Here is a 20676-nt window from a genome sequence, read left to right on the forward strand (position 1 = left end):
TGGTAACAAGATGAACAATATGTGTATTTATTTTGGCCAAGAGACAAGTTGTTATATGGAAAATCATGGCAAGTTGTATATTATCAAAATTGATATCAATATTGAGCCTCTCTACTACTGACTCTGTTTAATCAGGACTAGAAATTATTATTATTACTCTATTCCATTATCAAGAATATTCTATAAAGTATTTAAAATGGTAAACATTAATTTTAACAAATAAAAGCCAATCCCTCTGATGAAGAGATTTCAGTGAACTGAGACATTAAAAGATCTCAACATCTTTTCTTTGACTATAATATAAACTACTTAAAATTTATACTTTTCTAGTTTGCAGTCTAAATTTTAGAAAACAGTTGTATGCACAATTCAGTGTACAAAGTCAATCCTTAAAAAATAAAAATGCTTGAATTCATTACCTTATGGTACAAATTAGAATTTCTTTCATATTTACATAACTACAAGATTTTTATTTCAGCATTATGCATTAGTAATGTTTGTGTCTAATTCCTATAATATTTTGTTTCAACCAAACTCATTTGAGTGATAATTAGAAGATCTGGTGCCTATCTTCTAGGCTTTCATCATTGCATGTCACTTCATTAATTCACACCAACTTTTAATATTTTATAATACAACCAAAGATTCTATAAACACATAGAATAAGCACTATCCAAATGACTCAGGATAAAACAGATTTCAGATGTGAAATTATAGCCATGTTTGGCTATACTTTCATCTAAATGCTTCATCTGAATGGAGGTGTTCAACACAGCTGCACGAATAAATCACCTGGGGTGACTTTAAAACTTACCAGTGGCTGGCCCCACTATCAAATCTGATTATTTTCTGCATGATAATAATCATTTTTCAACTGAGAGCTTTTTTTTTTTTATTGGTTGCAAAGGCAGCGCAAGCGCGGGCACACACACAGACACACACACACAAACACACACACACACACACACACACACACACTTCCAGTACTTTTAGAAATTATAGAACAGGGTTAATCATAACTATTGAGTTAAAATGCTATTTATCAACATGTTAAAATGCAAATGAGTAGGGTAAAAATGAAAGATAAACTGTTTTACATATTTTTTTAAGTCTTACAGAAATCCTTAGGAAATTCATATGAAATGGAGAAACACAAAAATCTTCTTTCTTTCCTTACTCCCTTATCTGTAGCAATGCAAACAACAGAAATCACTCTGGGACTTCAATTAAACCATTGATGCCAGAGGTTGCAAATTTCTTCTGTGGAAAATCAGACTTTGGTGATGACCTTGAGCAGTAGGACATAGATAACTCCCACAAGCTTAGTGTTCCAATAATGAAACACTAGGCATAAATGGGTTAAGGAAGGCTACAATATATTGGGTCTAGCCAACATTGTCTCTTTCTTCCATCTCCCTCTAAGGTATGACAACTCCAGCCCCCACCTTGTTGTCTCCTAACTGTAATCTCCTCTACTAAAATGTGTTTTTATACTTATTGTTATACAGTAATTCAACTATAAAAGACTGCAAATGCAAGCAGAATCATTTAAAGAAGAAAGGAGAATGTTGTCACAAATTTTTAACACAGAAATAGAATTTCAAGAGTGAGTTATAAAAAAGTAAAATTGAAAAGTATTTCTCACAGTCAATACTTGCAGGTAATACTATCATCCCTCTCACAGAAGCAAGAGGGATGAGGCATAGAAGGAACATGGTGTTGAGGGAAATGAAAATATGCAGTTACTGCAATCTGTTACATGCTGCATTCAATTGATTAGAAGACAGGGGTTTCAATGCCGTAACTTTTATAGTATTTGCTTGCCATTTGATGTTGGGAAAAATATTAATTTCTCTGCTCTTCAGTTTTCATGCCTTTCAAAATAAATAAATATTTCAAAACTTTTCAAGATTTAAAAGTTGCTGACCTTAGTGTCTGTGTGCCCTTCATAAAGGGCAAGTTTCACAAAGTATGGTATTCTTCTAAAAGGCCTTTGAAGTAGGAAAAAAATACTATATTTAGAAAGCCCATTCAGTGTCCCTGGGTGTTCTCATGTCTTGCTGCTATTTATAACCAGGTATAGGCCAGTAGGACAACAGATTTGCTTTAACTAATAAGTGCCCAGTTTTCTGAGAGTTAAAGAGAATTTTTTTATTTTTCTAAGTGTGGATTTAAGAAATTGTGGAAAACAGGATTTTTTTGAACTTGGTTGCTGAATTGCCCAGTTGTTACATGGCCTGACGTGGATAATTTAAAAGGTTGCATGTCTATTTGGACATACAGTTGTCACCTGCTGTTTTATTACAGCCCTCTTAACAGGGTAAACATGTTCAACTGTTTTGAGTTTGTGAGTGTGAATGTTCCTTATGGTTTGTTTTTCTTATAAATTTCATGCTCATTTACTCCAATTTTGAATGCATGCAGAAATATATAAAATTCTTGAAGAACTTATTTCCATTCTTATGAATCTTGTTAATTTTATTTTAATACAGAGAACTTTACTAATTTTATTTTTATTATTACTCTACATTTGTAGAGTAAAAAATCAAAAGAAAACAAAACATTGATAGAGTTTGGCTTTGTGTCCCCACCCAAATCGCATGTTGAATTGTAATCCCATAATCATTATGTGTAATGGGAGGGACCCAGAGGGAGGTAACTGAATCAGAGGGGTGGTTTTCCCTATGCTTTTCTCGTGCTAGTGAGTTCCCACAAATTGTGATGGTTTTAAAAGTGTCTGGCATTTCCCCTGCTTGCATTCATTCTCTCTTCTGCCACCCTGTGAAGAGGTGCCTTCCACCATGTTTTTAAGTTTCCTGAGACTTCCTCAGCAATATGGAACTGTAAGTCAATTAAACCTCTTTCCTTTATAAATTACCCAGTCTTGGATATGTCCTTATAAGCATCATGAGAATGGACTAATACAAACATCATTAGGAAAAATTCCCAAAGCCTCAAAAAGGAAATGAAGTATTGAGGGAAATACATGGTATTAGCAAGAAAGATTAGCACTGCTAGACTAGAAGCCGACTACCATTGTAAACAGCTTTTAACTATACTGGCTGCCTGAAGAAGGATTATCTGACACAGAGAGGACTTGTCTTTTGTTCATAAATTCTTAAATACCATCCTACAGTTACAGAAAAGTTGAAATGACAGTAAAAAGACAGTAAAATGGCTTATTTCTCAAGCCATTTGAGAGTAAGTTGTCAACACCATGCCCTGTCAACCCCAAACACCTTAGTACTTCCTACAAACATATCCAAATATAAACCTGAAAATCTGACAATTAACACTGATACATTACTATAGTACTGTCTAAACCTCCGACTTGGTTAAGTTTTTTGAAGTATCCCAATAATGCCCTTAATAACAAAAGGATTAGTCTAAAATCACATTTCATTGAGTTGGACTGTCTTAATTTCTGTTATCTGAAAAATTTTCGTGAGTCCCTTGAATTTCATAGCCTTGCAACCTTTAAAGATACAGACTAGTTATTTTGTAGGGTTTAGCTGTTTGTATTTGCCTTATGATTAGATTCAGCAGATGTGTTCTTTGGCAAGAAAATCACAGTGAAGCTCTATTCTCACCATATTCTATCTACAGACAATTTGGGCAAACTTTTCATTTGTACCCTAATTGGGATACTCATTTTACTCATTAGATTAAAAGGTGCCACACAGTCTTTTCCATTGTAAAGTTATTTATTTCTTTTTTAACATTAATACATTTTGTGGTAAGATACTTTGTGCTTAAGTGAATATCCTATTTCTCACCAACATTATTCAATTTATTTATATTGATACAAACTCATTGGTGATTTTATTAAATTAACTATAACAAGTTTTTATTATTATTTATTTTGAAGCTCAGATTGTTCAAGATTTGCCAAGGGGAAATGTCTTCAATTTGGCCCATATGTCCTTTGACATCTCCCTGCCATTCTTTGATATGTTTCTCACTTCTTGGAACAATATGTTCTAGGCTCATCTTATGCTTTCTCTGCTCTGAATCAGCCATTTCTCCGGAAAGCTCTGGTTCCTTCACTAAGTTAATTGTGTCTAGACACCAAGACCTGGACACTAGGTGTGCTCATTGCTATTGGGGAATAGCTTCCCCAGGCCTTTACAATAAACTGAACTATGGGATTTATGTGTATACAGACATACACACATACATACATGTGAAAACACATTCATGTATATTTATATAGTCACACACAACACAAACACACACCTTACATATATGTTTATTTCTGTATTTGCTACATATATATATATATATATATATATATATATATATATAACCAGCACTTTCATTCCACCTATTTTCACTCAACACCACAGTTCATTCTAGCTGTTGCCTATATCATACTTTAACCTTTAACTTCCTCCTCAGACAATGAGAAACACTGATTACCTTCATCTTTAATATTCTTACTTATTAGATCAAGCTCCCTGTATTTTAACAAATTATTGTTGCTACCGCTGTTCTACCCCATACAACATTCTCCCCACCTAGCACAGACTATAACTATCTGTACTGAGTGGCTGCTGTGGCCACTCCTCCATGTAGATACCTCTCTCCCTCCAATAACTTTCAACACTTTACACTAGGCTCCTCTGTGCTGACATCCTCCTTCCACTTCCTGGGCTCTAATAGCCAATGCCCGACCACTGTAACATTGCAATTTCCTGTGTACCTACCCTGCCCATGGTGACAAAGGCTTACTAGGCTTCATCTAATGGCTTTTGGACTAAATTGTTTAAGAAGGGAAGGGACAAGGAAGAGGGTGAGGGAAGGAAAGTGGTAAAGAATGGAGAGAATCAATATTTTTTCCTAAACAATATTAGAAGTGGTTCTTCAGGAAATTATAAAGACAACATGAAGTATCAGCTAAATAATGAAGCCTAGATTACATATTCTTAGCATATCTATATCTATATTCTTTATATCTTTATACCATATGTATGCATCATTTTATAGCAACAAAATATGTGACAAAATTTGTAATATTTATCTAAATATTTTAATAGCTTACAACTTAAAAAATTATATAGCACAATTCAATTATTAACAGTTCATTTATATGAATGGATTTGGACATCTCCATGCCAACAGTGCTTGATACTGTAGTGGTGTTTATTGAATCCTATTCCCCTTTTGACACTCAGGATTCATATCATCTGCCTATTTTCAGTTGCATACTATTGGTGCTCTGCACCAGCCCATGTTTAGTCTCTTGTATCTAAACAAATATACCAGCTTGTTAGTTTTCAAAGAGTTGTCTGTAAACCATATGTAGCAGAATAACCTGAAGACCTTGTCAAAAGACAGGTCCCCAGGCCATCTCGATTTCCTGTTCACAATTTTTATGGGTGGAAATGGTTGTCTGGAACTCACTTCAGGTGATTCTCATGAATTGTAACTCACATGTCTACAATTCCTCAGAGTTCTCTGTTTAAAATACACACCTTTGCTCTGTCGTTTTTACATTTCTTATTTAATAAATTTGCTCATTGATAAATGTGTGAATAGCCTCCACAGCAAAATCTATCTATCCTTTTCAAAATGTCTCTCACCAAATGTCTCCATAAAATGAAATGCAGCAATCTTCTGAGGTCTTATTTTGAGGTATCTTGCAGGTCTTCCAGGTTCATAAAATAGTAAGTGCAATGTTCCTGATGCTGGAAACCTCTTTCAGTATAAAAACATCCTGGAGGCAAGTGTGTAAGGAGGAAAGTGGTAAATGAGTTTAGACAGTAAGGCAGAAGGAACTGTGACTAAGGCCATGTAGGCCAAAGAAGGCAGTTTAATTTTTATTTCAAAAGTGGTGAGAGCTAGGGTTTTGGACAGTAATGGTTCCTGGCTTAAATTTCTTTGGAAGATTATTCTGACTATTCTACTGGTTATAAACTAGAAGGACTGTGTCAAGAGGGGAAGGAGGAAGATCCTATAAGAGACTGCCTGTTGCAGTAGGTGAGGCGAACAATGATGACTAGGGTGAAGATGGTGAGAGGGATTCAGGATAGATTTTAAAGTTAGAGGTGGAAAGAGTTTTTTATGGACTAGATGTAGAAATTTTGGAAAAGTGAAAGTTTAAGAATGAACCCAAAGCTTTTGGCTTGAACAAATGAATGAGTTGTGGAGATGAAAAAAACTGGAGTGAAAGTGATAGGAAAAAGTAAAATATTTCATTGTATTTGCTAGTTCTGAAGTATCTATGATGTATAAAGTGGAGATATTTAGTAGAAAATGAGAATTAAGAGTCTCAAGCTTAGGTGAGTGGTGAAGGCTAGAGGTATGAATTTGAGAGTCAGAGTCATATGCCTATTGAAGCAGTGGAACTAGAATAAATCTCATGTGCATAGACAGAAAACTGTAGAGGGCCAGGAATGAGTTTTAGAGCACTCTAACAATAAACACTAAGAGATGGAGGCATCACAAAGGAGACCAGGAGGAAATGTGAAGTGAGAAAGGAAGAAAACCAGGAGTATGGTGTTCTAATAGCCAATCAAACAAAACATCAATGTTGGAAATTATGAGAGCTTATTTTCCAAAGTATGTTGTACTGATAACTTAAAACTTGATATTCTAAAGAGACCTTTTAGCAAACAGAAAAAAGAATTGTGTTTTCCATTAAAAGTGATTGATTTATAGCATAGGGATGGGAAATGTGAAAAAGATATCAAGAGTTTAGGTAGAACATGATTTTAAACAAAAGTGTTCATTTATGATACAAGTACACGATATAAGACATAATATTTTGTCTTTCTATCAACTGCAGCTACAGGATGCCATAAGTGAAGATGAATGATTATAGTTTAATATCAAATTCAGGGGAAATAGAAAAAATATTTGAGTCTTCATAATTTTTAAATATTTTTAAAACCTTTATAGTCTTGAGACTTGTCATAAGTGAAACAGAATTTTACAAATGATCATAACAATTTTAGAATCAGAATAAAGTTTACATATAAAATGACTTACTTGAATTCACATGATTCATTTTCGTGGGTAAAGACTAAGACTTGAATTTTCTGATTACTGAGTATTATTTCTTACTTTAGCACACTGTCTTGAATATCTTCAGTCATCTATAAGATGACTAAAAAGAGACTGATCAGTGATATCTTACATTTTAAAATAAAATTCTAAGTAATTAGAGCTAGGCGAAATAAGGCTCATGAGGATTAAATTGTAAGAAGATGTTATAAGAGGGGGAAAAGTAAGAAATGCATTTTCACATGTAAATATAGGAGATTTTAGGAAAAAGCAATCAAGACTTTATTTATACATGTTTATATTAGTTTAATAAAACAAAAACAAACATCACAGGACTAGCAGATAATTTTGAATATGAAGACTGATAAAGATTCACATCCATTACACTAAAGACCAGATAAGATAAGGTCTTCATTCTATTACAGCATATCAGGAATAAGGATACCTCCTGATACTTCGGTATGTGCCATTTTGGGATAATGAACTTTACTACGAAGTGAACATTTATGTCAAGAAGTAGTTTAGTATATAATCGTGGTCATATATGAATACAACTCATTAAATTTAGGTATGCCATGAAAGCTTTGCTAGGTTACTTTGAAAAGTTAGAAATGACCAGGTTAACTAACCTTTCTTTTCTTTTTTCTTTTTTAATTTTGGTTCATTTTTTAAACTTTTATTTTAGGTTCAGTGGTACATGTGCAGGTTGTTATATAGGTAAACTCATGTCACAAGGGTTTGTTTCACAGACTATTTTGCTACCCAGGTACTAAGCCTAGTACCCAAGAGTTATTTTTCTGCTCCTCTCCCTCATCCCACCCTCCACCCTCAAAAAGGCCCCAGTGTCTGTTGCTCCCTTGTTTGTGTTCATGAATTCTCATCATTTAGCTCTCACTTATAAGTGAGAACATACGGTATTTGGTTTTTCCTCTTGAATTAGTTTGCTAAGGATGATGGCCTACAGCTTCATCCATGTTCCCACAAAAGACATGATCTCATTCTTTTTGATGGCTGCATAATGCATAGTATTCCACAGCGTATATGTACCATATTTTCTTTATTCAGTCTGTCACTGATGGGCATTTAGGTTGATTCCATGTCTTTGCTATTGTGAATGGTGCTGCAATGAACATTTATATGCATGTGTCTTTATAACAGAATGATTTATATTCCTCTAGGTATATAACCAGTAATGTGATTGCCAGGTCTAATGGTAATTAACTTTTCTTTTTAATGCCAGAATAACTGTTACATAAAATATTTCACTATGCCACTGTCAAAGACAAAATCTTGTGACTAATGGGTCCATTGTCCAACCATCTAAAGCTGCACATTCACTCATTAATCACATCTGGCTTTTGAATCCTTAAAATGTAGGCTAGTTTGACCCAGGGGCTGAAATTTTTATTTTATTTAATTTACATTTATTTTTTCAAAGAAACATGTGGCTAATGGCTACAGTGTTAGACAGCACTGAGAACATACCCATTATCACAGAAATGTCTATGGAACAGAGCTGACCTACAACATTTAAAAAACTTTGTGCATTCTTGTTAACAAAATTGAATCTTATTAATAGGTAAAATTAGCAAGATGGTAGATATAAACTCAAGCTCCAAAAAACTATTTAATTTGATTGTACTTAAATAACAATGAGAAATAAGTACGGAAAAAGTAAATAGAAAATGAACCTAAGATATTTTTCATAATATTCCAGAATAGGAAACATAGTGACTGTTAAACAGATGAAAAGATTTCCATTCAATTGATAATTAGAGAAATGCAAACTAAAACTATTATAGACTGAATTGCGTTGCCCAGAAATTTATAATGTTAAAGTCTCATTCCTCAGTGTGACTGTGTTTGGAGATAAGCCCTTTAACGAAGTCATTTAGGTTAAATAAAGTCTTAAGCGTAAAGCTCTAATCCCATATAACTGGATTCCTTAGAAGAATAAGAGACTCCAGGGATGCGTGCACACAGGGGAAAAAGCCATGCGATGACATAGCAGGAAGGCAGTAGTCTCCAAGTAAAGGAGAGAGGCCACAGGAGAAACTAAACCTGCCTACATCTTTCTGGACTTCTAACCTCCAGACTGTGTAAAAATAAAGTTCTGTTATTGAAGCGATAGACTCTGTAGTATTTTGTTATGGCAGCCCTAATAAACTAGCACAAAAAACAATTGAGATTTTATACTAACTAGATTGGCTGATCTAATTGGTGAGGCTGTAGAGTCATAGGACTGCAACTTGATTCAGTAACTTTGAAAAACATTTTGGCATTATCTTTTAAAGCTGAATATTCAAATTTCCAATGATCCAGTAGTTCTAATCTTAGTTACACATGTTAAGATACATCTTATGTGTGTGTAACAGGAGACATGAAAATACATGCTAATAAAATATTGTTAATAACAGATCCAGAGATCCAACACAATTTAGATAGCATCAACAAGACAATATACACATTTTTTATATTTATACATCATAGTATCATACAGTAGAAACAATGAATAAACAATAAAACAAAATAGATGTACCTTAGAAAGATAATAATATTGAGTGAAAAAAAGCAAACATAGTTACCTAAAGTAGATGCCAATTGTATAAAATGCAAAAAAAAAATATAATGAAAAATACAGAAAAATTAAGTGAATGCTAATATAAAACCAAGAGCAGAGTTATACTTTTTAATGCCAGAAAAAAAGAACCAGAGAAAAGCACAAAGGAAGATTCAGCAATGTTGATTCTAGTTCTTAGTTTTGGTGGTGTGTTTGACATCTGGGAGAGTATGTGTGAGTGTTTTGGTTTTGTGGTAACTGGATTATGCTAAATTTTACATTTCTTCTTCAATGAAATGAATTTTGGTCTCTCTTGGAAATGAAGGAGATAGCAACAACAGAATGCAGAGACATAGCTGCTGCAGCTGTACTACCCATGGAAAAGTATAAATAGCAATTTAGCAGCTAGTGATTCTGAAATTGCCCTTAACTGTGTCATTATAAAAATGCTCTAACAAATATGTTTTATAGTATGGTAACTATAGCAAATAACAATATATTGTATATTTCAAGGTAGCTAGAAGATTTTAAATGTTATCCCCACAAAGAAATAATAAATGCTTAAAATGATGGATATGCCAAATACCCTGATTTGATCATTATATAATGTATATATGCATTGAAACATCACACTATACTCCATATATGTACAATTACTGTATTTGTTATAAATTTGAAAAAAAAGATAAGTTTACAAGTAATATAGTTAAGAAATTCATCTGATGGATTTTCTCCCCATGCCCAAATCATTGAACAGTAAATCTAATGAAGGTACTATGCCTAAATGTAAAGGATAAATAATTTTTTAATTATTTAAAAAATCAGTCTCAGAACTAGAAATATTGTCAGCTACATCAGCAGTCTCAGATTCAAGCTTTTATGTCATGGATATTTCTGTCATAGACCCTGGCAAACATGTGTTCTGTGTTAGTCTTATAATTGTCCTTAGAATCATGGAGGCCTATTCATTCATTCAAAAAATTTTATGGCTTCTATTTCATGTGTTAGTTATGATAATGGGTTTGAAGACTACAGAAGCCAACACACAACACAATATGAGGACAAACTTTTTTCCTTAATTCATCCATTATTCAACCTGTGTCATTTTGAGTATTGACTAGGAATCAAGTGCTGTGCTAAATATATATTAATAAGTGCATATTGGGCCGGGCGCGGTGGCTCAAGCCTGTAATCCCAGCACTTTGGGAGGCCTAGGCAGGTGGATCACGAGGTCAAGAGATCGAGACCATCCTGGTCAACATGGTGAAACCCCGTCTCTACTAAATATACAAAAAATTAGCTGGGCATGGTGGCGCGTGCCTGTAATCCCAGCTACTCAGGAGGCTGAGGCAGGAGAATTGCCTGAACCCAGGAGGCGGAGGTTGCGGTGAGCCGAGATCGCGCCATCGCACTCCAGCCTGGGTAACAAAAGCGAAACTCCGTCTCAAAAAAAAAATAAAAATAAAAATAAGTGCATATTAATATAACTGCAAATGAGAAGACTAGCTGTTTATGATCTTACTATTGTCTTTTTCTTTTCTTGCTGTAAAATGGGATGTCCCTTTGCCCCAGGTTTTGCTCTCAAATTGCAAATGAAAAGAAAATTCTCAGTGGGATGCTGATGTGCATAGAAAAATGAGAACAGAGCTCCTCTTTCACATGTTCCATTTACCTTCCTTCTAGCTGTCTATATACACTCACTTTGACTGTACCAAGACCAAGACTAGAAGTGCCCCATAGGAACCAAACCAACTTCCTCACATCATTCATTAGGACTGTTCCTCTTGTAGAAGACTAAATGTCATCATGACCCATAATTTTCATGACCTTCGTAGAAGGTCACAGAGACAACCTATGAAAATAATTTTTCTTAAAAGAAAATACTGAAAGAGTTAATCTGCTGCTCCACAGGTCTAACCTCCTGGGATTAAACCACAAGCATGGAGATCACTCAGTGTACTTAGTAATAACAAGCTAAAAATAGAAAAAAGCATGGCGCTGTTATTGTATGAGACAAAACCTTCCCTCCAAGGTTTTGTCTGATAAACATCACTACCTCCAAGGGGATTGTAAACAAGGTTTTTGTAGGGTAGGTTAGATACCTGTTTTTTCAGACAGTCATGCCATAACCAGTTCTCAGCACATTTATTTTAAGATAATTAAATGTTTAAGATTTAGTGTTCCTACCTGATTGGAAACCTTCTTGTCTTTAATTCATTGACTATACTTGATTTCTTTTTTTCTTGGAGATGATCTCCAGATTTCTATCAGAAATCACTTCGGGGAAACCAGGGCTTCTCAGAAAGTCAGGAAACTGAAATGGAAACAGTAGGAGAAAGGGAAATTATCTGTACATATAAGTTTCACTTTTTAAAATTGTTAAGGAAATGTTCAAGCATCTATCTTTTGAACAGTATATCATAACTGCAGGAAATTTCATGATTTACAAGTATGAATTCTCAAAAGACAAACACACGATGTGAGTATAGGTTGCATTTTGGGATTTCAAGTCAAGCAGTCTTCAAAAAAGGCCTGGTTAATGTGTGTGTGTGTGTGTGTGTGTGTGTGTGTGTGTGTGTGTAGCTTTTTTGTGATGGGGTGGTGAGGAAAGAATAAATCTGTTGACTACTAGTCAGTGATTGAGAGGCCAAAAAAGACAAGTTTTCTGTCTTTTTATTTAATGTCCACTTCCATTCTTCAGTGTTCATCTAGATTTCTCTTCCGTCTTCACTTAAGATCTTCAGAAAATTAATTTGACTAAACTTAATTATTAATAAAATAAACATTGGAATTTATTGAAGGATATTTTACAGAGACTTTTAATGTCTTTTCAAGCACTGTCACACACAAAAGTATTAGAGTGTGTGTGTATAGCTTTTCTTGTAATGAGATGGTGAGAGAAAATAAATCTGTTGACTAGTAGTGATTTAGAAAGATGGACGGATTTAGAAAGATGGATATTAGAGTAAAGTGAAGCAAATTATGCAATAAAATTCCAACACTGTGATTCTGAAACAATCATAGCAGACTTCTGGATGATTAAGGGGTAGCCTTCTCATATTATACTCACACCTGTTATAGACCATCTGTCCACAACTTGTATACCATCATTAATCATTCATGGAAAACAAATGACCTGATCTCTCTTTCTATCCACTTCTTGACCATTCTCATATACATTTTTTCTGTCTTTAACATCATACCCTTTTCCATCTATTTGTAAACAGGGATATAGGAGGAGCAACACACAATAAGCCAGCCCTCCACATCTGTACAGTGATGACCCTGAAAGGAACACTGGCCTATTAGGAAACTAGGAGTGGTTTGGGATTGTCTTTGACTGATTTCCCTCAGAAGCAGAGCCTGAGAGAAGAATTTGAATTCAAACTGTTCCTGGGCAGTCATTAAGGAAACTCAGGAGTAGAATGGGTACTGAGAATAGAGGCATGGAAGAAAGCCAAGAGTGGTACAGCACTGAACAGGTTACTCTTGAGGAAAACTGTTACAAGTCCCTCAGAGAAGTCCTGTGAAGCATTGCAGAACATTCCCTAGAGTTATCACTACCAGTGGGTGAGAAAGCTGAAGTGTTCATATTCCAAATCCCCTCTGTCATGGATTGAAAGTTTCAACCAGATACATTATCTCCTGCACACTTCTGGCCTACCCTATAGAGATATTTGCAGATGATGGAACAATTCTGTCAATATGCACTAGAATGCCAAGTACTAGGGAGATATAGGTGGGCCTCTGAGCACATCACATACAGTGGCAGGGGGGTATCAAAGATTATCTTGTAAATCCAAATCAATAAACTTTGGTTGACAGTTTTCTTTTAAGGTAATTAAATACTAATGCACTGATAACAATTTCCTCTATGAAATCAAATCAAAGATCCTAAGTTAATCTCCTGGAGAACTGTTAGTATCTTTGATATGGTCCTATTTTAAAAAAAAAAAAAAAAAGGAAAAATTAAGATTTCAAGTTGACAATTCACTCACTCATTTAATACTCATTGAACACCTAATGTATGCTAAGGATTAAGCTAGACATCAGTGTGCCCGTTATTAAAATCATTATCTTACCATCAAGAATTTACTTTTTGGGGGTATCCAGATAGTACAAATTATTACACAGTACTATGGAAGAGAGAGCAGGGTCTTAATTCATTCTGTGGACCAATAATAAGTGAGGAATATTAGCAGGTCTTCTTACAGAAGTCAATACTGGAGATTGATATGTAATGTGAAGAAGAGGTAAATTTTTGAGTCAAAGAGAAGACAAATTCACAGTAGAGACAAAAAGAATGGTTAAGGAGCAGAAAAGAAAGAAATGCCATATACAACTGGTATAGTGTTTAGAGGGGTGTAAAAAAAGAAGACAACAGAGAGCATGATAGCAACCAGATAAAGAATGGATTGTGTATGTATGATAAGAATGTGGAATTTAATTCTAAGGAAGATGGAAGACACTGAGTGATTTTAACAGAAAAGTTCAAGTTAGAAAGAGAAGAAGATAGAAAGGTTTATTTGCATAACATGATCAGATGTTGTTTGTTTTAGAAAGATACCTTTGGAAATACTGGGACTTGATTATTGGAGAAGGGTAGTTGCAATCCTAGACACAGAAAGATTAGTTAATAGTCCATTAATATAAGCCAAAGAAGAAACTGGATATGAGGTTCATGTATGGCAGTTCCTTGCTTTCAGTACTTGAGGAATGTTATGCCAATAATTCTGACATCATAGTTTCAGATCTGAAATCTGCTGTCATTTGAATTGGTGTTTCTCTATAAGTAATGCATTGTTTCTCTCTGTCTGCTTTTTAGACTTTTTTTCTTTCTCTTTATTTTTCAAAAGTTCAATTATGATGTACCTTGACATGGATATCTTTGTGTTTACCCTAATCGAGGTTTGCTTAGGTTATTGAATCTGTATGTTTATGTCTTTTACTAGTTTGGGGAACTGTTCTGTCATTTCTTCAAGTAATTTTTCCATCTCACTGGCTCTCTATTTTCATTCTGGGATTTTGATGACATGGATGTCAGCTTTTTATTTTTTGTTTCAAAGGTTCCTGCAATCCTGCCCACTTTTCCACTATGCCTATTTTTCCTTCTGTTTTTCAGATTTGGTAAATTCTGTTGATCTGTTCCTAAGATCACTGAGCCTATGCTTTGTCATATCCACTCTACTCTGGATCCTGCCCAACAAAGGTTTTTATTTTGGTTATTATATTTTTCAGCTCTATCATTTTCACTTGGTTTTATTTTATAACATCCATTTTGTTGCTTACACTTTCTATTTTTTCATTTATTTCAAGAAATACATAATTACTTTTTGAAACATTTATGTGATATATTTAAAATCCTTGTCAGATAATTTCAACAACTGATTTATCTCATTGTTGGTGTGTGCTGACTGTAATTTTTTTTTTTTTCATTCATTTTGTGATTTCCTGGTTCTTGGTATGATGAGTAGTTTTCAATTGTATTGTGAATATTATAAGTGTTATATGACTCTGGATCTTATTTTATCTTATTATTATTTTTAGCAGGAAGTTCCCCTATATTGGGGTGTAGCATGAGGGCTTCAAGGGTGGGAATGAACAGGTTCCACTGGGCCTGGCTGGCACTACAATGGCAACAGAGGGACGCTGACTCACACGGCCCTACTGCAGACAAATGAGGTAGAAGTTTAGCTGCCTCTTTGGCCTTGCTGACACCTTCCCAAGGAGAGTAGGACCATTCATATCAGGTTGTTGCCTTCAAATGGGAATGGAGGCTCAGTACTCTAACAGGCCCCCTGAACTGGTGAGAGGAAAATGAAGTGTCAACTCTCCTTCTTCACACTACCTTATTCTATCCTATTGGTGTTAGGTGTGTGCAGATGCTCAATTCCTCACTGATCTCCCTGTCCCCAGGTTTTGAAGGAAAGTGCAACGCCTCCTGACCCCAACTTGCAATATCCTGTTGCTGATGTCAATAGAGGTGGAGGTTAAGCTCCCCACTGGACCTCATGGCTGTGTACAGGGAGTCCATTTGTAATTAGCCCTGTCTGGCATGATCTCCTTAAGTCTCCTTCCTGATGGCTGGGGTAGAGGCTCAGCTCTCCATTGAACCACATTGCAACAACTCTGGTGCAGGAACCAGAGTGCTCCCTGCTTGTGAAGGGCAAGAATTGGGTGGTATGCATGATCCACTCCTTACGTGGTCCCTCTGAAACAAAAGTCATGGGTCATCAGTGTAACCTTGACCTGTGGTTTCATTACTGTTTGGCTGGAGAGGTGTGTATACTGCCAGAAAGGTTTTCTTTTGTTAGAAATGTCTTTTCTTATACTTTGGCTAAGAAGCACCGAGTTTTCTTGGAGCTTTTTTTGTCTGTGTCTATTGGTAGTTATGGACTGGAGGTTCCTGTAGTGCCCTGTCTGAGCTATGTGGGAGGCAATAAGAAAACAGGGAACTCATTACCATGTCATTTCTGAAGTCCCAAGATAAGTCTGCCTTCCAGTTTTCACTGTTCATGCTTATGTATTGTATTCAATTCAGGGTTTTAGTGGTAAGTGAAGAGACCTGGGAGAAATGCAGCTACTTCATCTTATCAGAACCAGAATTATGGAGGTCTATTGATGTTAAAAAGTGCTGTTGGCTATAAATTGAAGTTTGACAATATACACCATGCCCTTTAGGAATTATTCAGCTAGACAAATGGCTTCCTAAGGGTTAGGAAAGTTATTACAATTTGAATTTCACACTTGTAGAAGTCAAGTGTTCTACTGAAGGTGAAATTTACAGATAAGGAAGGCTGGACCATTCATGAGGTAATAGATGAGAGCTGGAGACGCTAATATAAACTCATGCTTAGCTTAATGTACATATGCATAGCAACATACAGCAAAAGTTACAGATATGTCATACACATTGCTAGTAGACATACACATATCTCTTCACTCAGCCAGTTAAGACAACCTAGAAACAAAGACACCTCAGTAGCCATGAGCACACACAGCACCCAGATCTCGGTGCTAATACCACTCCCTAATAAAGGCAATTAGAGCTTCCTGGAGAAAGGACAAATTCTAGAACCAGGGCAAGAAATATAAAAGATGGAACTAGACAATCCTGTAGTGTCAGAAAATAAAGAAGTGATTTTTAAAAACACACATTGATGGAGTCATGTCAAAGAAGCCTAGGAACCAGAAGCTGGGGAACTACTGAAAGCGTTTGAGACATTGATCATCATCTGTGGGGGTCTGTCCTGCCATAATGGTTAAGATGGAAGAATTTGGGCAACAAAATAAAGTGGTATATAACCCCAAGTATAAAATAAATTTCCACGGATTCTTCCTGGTATAAACAAGTGATTAAATAAATAAATGGCTGGGGGACCCTTTTCACAAGATGGCGCTGAAAGCGAGAAAGGAAACTCCTGCCCCTCCTAAAGCCAACGCCAAAGCAAAGGCTTTAAAGGCCGAGAAGGCAGTGTTGAAAGGTGTCCACAGCCACAAAAAAAAGAAGATCCGGATGTCACCCACCTTCTCAAAAATAATTTAATAAACCTGCCCAAGACACTGTGACTCCGGAGGCAGCCCAAATATCCTCGGAAGAGCACCCCCAGGAGAAACAAACTTGACCACTATGCTGTCATCAAGTTTCCGCTGACCACTGAGTCTGCCATGAAGAAGATAGAAGACAACAACACACTTGTGTTCATTGTGGATGTTAAAGCCAACAAGCACCAGATCAAACAGGCTGTGAAGAAGCTCTATGATATTGATGTGGCCACAGTCAACACCCTGATTCGGCCTCATAAGAGAGAAGAAGGCATATGTTCAACTGGCTCCTGATTACGATGCTTTGGATGTTGCCAGCAAAATTGGGATCATCTAAACTGAGTCCAGCTGCCTAAAATATATGTGTATCTTTTCACCATAAAAAAAATAATAAATAAATAAATGGCTGGGGGATAGACAAGTCTCCAGTGTAAAAAACTTCCAAATAGCTTATATAGCTATTCCATCCTAAGGAGGGGGAGTGTAACTCCCTGCTTCTTATTGTTGGCTGAGCATTATGACTTCCTTCTAGAGTATAATACAGAAAGAAAAAAAGAGAAACATTACAGTGAGGAAACCTGATAAGCACTATGTCAGCCAGGTGATCAAGATTGACATCAGTAGTCATAAGCCCTTTGACAAAATGGCTCTTTACCTCTGTAGTCTTTTTCCTTAAAACGCACACCCCCAATCTTGAGAAAAGCATCAGGCACATTTTAGCAGTCAGGCATTGTACAAAATACCTGACCAGTATTATCCGAAATTGTCAAGTTCTTTAAAAATAAAGAAAGCATAAGAAATTGTCACAACGGAGAGGAGCCTAAGGAAACATGACAACTAAATGTAACACAGTATCCTGATGGAATCCTGGGACACAAACATGACACAATAAGGTAAAAGTCTAGGAACCATGACAAAAGTATGAACTTCAGTTAGTGACAATATATCAATAGTTGTTCATTAATTGAAACAAATATGACATAAGTTGTTAATAATAGAGAAAAATGGGTATAGTATATAGGGGAAATCTCTATATTGTATTTTCAAATTTTCTGAATAATTAAAACTGTTAAAATATAAAGTCTATTTAAAAAGTCAAGTGTTTTCTTGTTTTATGATTATGTTTCTGCATTTCTCAATAAATATTTGAGTTTGCTTTACCTCACTGATATTGATGTTGAAGAAAAAAACTAACTCTAAAATGGTTGGTAATTCCAATTTAATAAGTAATAGTTCTTGGTAATATGTTTTTGGAAGAACTCACTGAATAAATCAAAGCAAACTGTCTTTAAATGCTAAATTTCTTTCCGGTGTTTAATTTTCTTTAAGATTAATGTTTGCCATGGGCATTATTCCACTTCGGAGGGCAGCAATTATCATAAACATTGGTTGTAGGCAATGTCTAATGTACGGTGAAATATTAATGCAAGATGCTGTAATAACTTTAGCTAAAGTATTTTATGTTTTCAAAATGTATTGTTATTTCAGTTGATGCAGCCTTTTTAAAATACATTTTCTAACCACCTTATCCAAACCAGAAAACTCAGAAGGAAATAATACTGTAGGATAGCATGCTCATCAGTTTGAAATGGAGGCTCACTTTGATGGCACGCCTGTTTGCTAATGATACTGGCATACGTATTACTTTTATAAATCCCTTCCTTGGCAAAATCTGATCTCCACGGGGGATATCTTTGACACAGCAGGTACCTAAAAGCTATATAACATATGGCTTTGTAGCTATATTTATGAAACATTTTACACAGAAGTACAATATCATGTAGAAAGTTTTTCTCTTTGCCTTCTGCTACTCAGAAATCACTCACCATCTTACTTTTTATTAGCCAACTAAGACATGTTTCATAAATTAGACTATGTATTTGTAGCTCAACATTCTATCTTAATATTACTAATTCCATATGATTTTTGTTGGTACCAAATATATAAATCAACAGGAAATTTTGTGCTTAACTCTTAAAATAATTAATATAACTCAATACATATTTACACTTTTCCTTTGTGTTTTTCAAAACAGAGCACTTCTTCTAAGTTGGGCTTTGAGCACGTAAGTGAGTTGACCTTTTTTTTCATGGACAGTTTTCTCATCTCTTCTACCCTATCGATTTGTTCTACTTTCTCAAAAATAATTTAATAATTAACAAATTAAATCATTATTGAACACCAATGTAAGGCAAATGCAAAAGGCAGAAAACTAAGCTGTTGTTGTTGGCTTTTTTTTTTTTTTTTTGAGTAATGAGCTCAATTAAAATCTCTGCAGATAAAAGGTGTTACTGTATGTAGTGGAAATTGTATTTCCTTCTGAGAACTCACACAGTCAGGAAAATGAAGACCTAAATAATAACCAAAAAGTGTTAACATCACTAACTATGTAATGAGTGCCTGCTTTGTACTGGCTATGTAAAAGAAACTATAAACATTATACTGGCAATCCTCAAAAAAAAAAAAAAAAAAAAAAAAAAAAAAAAAAAAAAAAAAAAAAACAACAAAACCCTAATTACTTTGGGGTTGCATGTGTATGTATAAGAGAAAGAGGGAGAGAGAAACTTTAATAAAGGACTTCTGAGAAATAGCAACAGTGCTGCCAGGTATCCATTAATCAATAATTTAGGAGCTTCTAACTATGCAAATAATTGTTCTCATATGGGTGAATATTGAGGATCTTTCAAGTTTGGACTAAGGAATCAAAAGACTTCCAGAAGTTGAGTCCAAATTTTACACTTACATAAAATTCTTATAATAGAAGACCAAATTATAATTCAATAACTGAAGAGTTCTTAAAATAGTGGTTATGTTCTTATCAGCATGGCTTCGTTATGTGGATAAGAGACAGGAAATTGGCAGGTGCACCTGCAGATTCGTTGCAGTTGCTGTGAAGGGCAAGGTAAGTGAATAAAAATGAAAATAATGAAAAATAATGACTAGAATTTTAGGCAGTTTGCTTAATCTCTATTCCAGGAAAAATACAGAAAAAAAAGAAAGAAAAAAAAATCTTGAAAAATTTTCTAAAAACACTTATAAGTGCATATTTCTTCTTTTTCTACCAAATAATGTGGAAGTATGAACTGTTACGGAAGTCTAATCTTCTCTGATAAAATAATTATTTATTTGTAAATGTTAGATATAATAATCAGAAAATCTTTAAAAAGGGGCCAAAAAAATTCCTTTAACATTCCTCTTAAAGAGCAAAATTACAAAAAGGAACCATACTAAAAGATTTTGAAACAAAAGTAAAAATTCCCATTACTGTTGCAGAGCTTTTAAATTTTTATTTTTGTTCAGTTTTTAATAAATATTTATGTTTACATAGTTGTCACAAGGCAGACAAATTTGAAATCAGCTCTCTTCATTAAGTATTACTCTATTTTGCTGCATAGTCTCATAATTATTTAATGATTGTGTAATTTTCTACTAATTAGATATAATTTGCTTTAGCAAATCATTTTGTTAGTGTTGAAATTAAAGGTGTTTCCATTTTTTTTGTTACTACACATGACAGGACAACAAACACCTTTATATAATGATTTTCTAAATATAAATTATTTGAG

General features: G+C 34.7%; 1 protein-coding gene across 1 annotated transcript in view; it reads right to left on the reverse strand.

The window, feature by feature from the left end:
• Positions 1-20676, reverse strand: part of PKIA (cAMP-dependent protein kinase inhibitor alpha) — a 90560-nt gene that overhangs the window by 23461 nt on the left and 46423 nt on the right. The window contains exon 2 of the mRNA XM_003940196.3: positions 11753-11879. The gene's annotated coding sequence lies outside the window, so the exon portion shown is untranslated. The remainder of the gene's footprint in view (positions 1-11752; positions 11880-20676) is intronic.

The sequence above is a fragment of the Saimiri boliviensis genome, chromosome 15, assembly GCF_048565385.1.
Source record: "Saimiri boliviensis isolate mSaiBol1 chromosome 15, mSaiBol1.pri, whole genome shotgun sequence".
Classification (NCBI taxonomy): Eukaryota; Metazoa; Chordata; class Mammalia; order Primates; family Cebidae; genus Saimiri; species Saimiri boliviensis.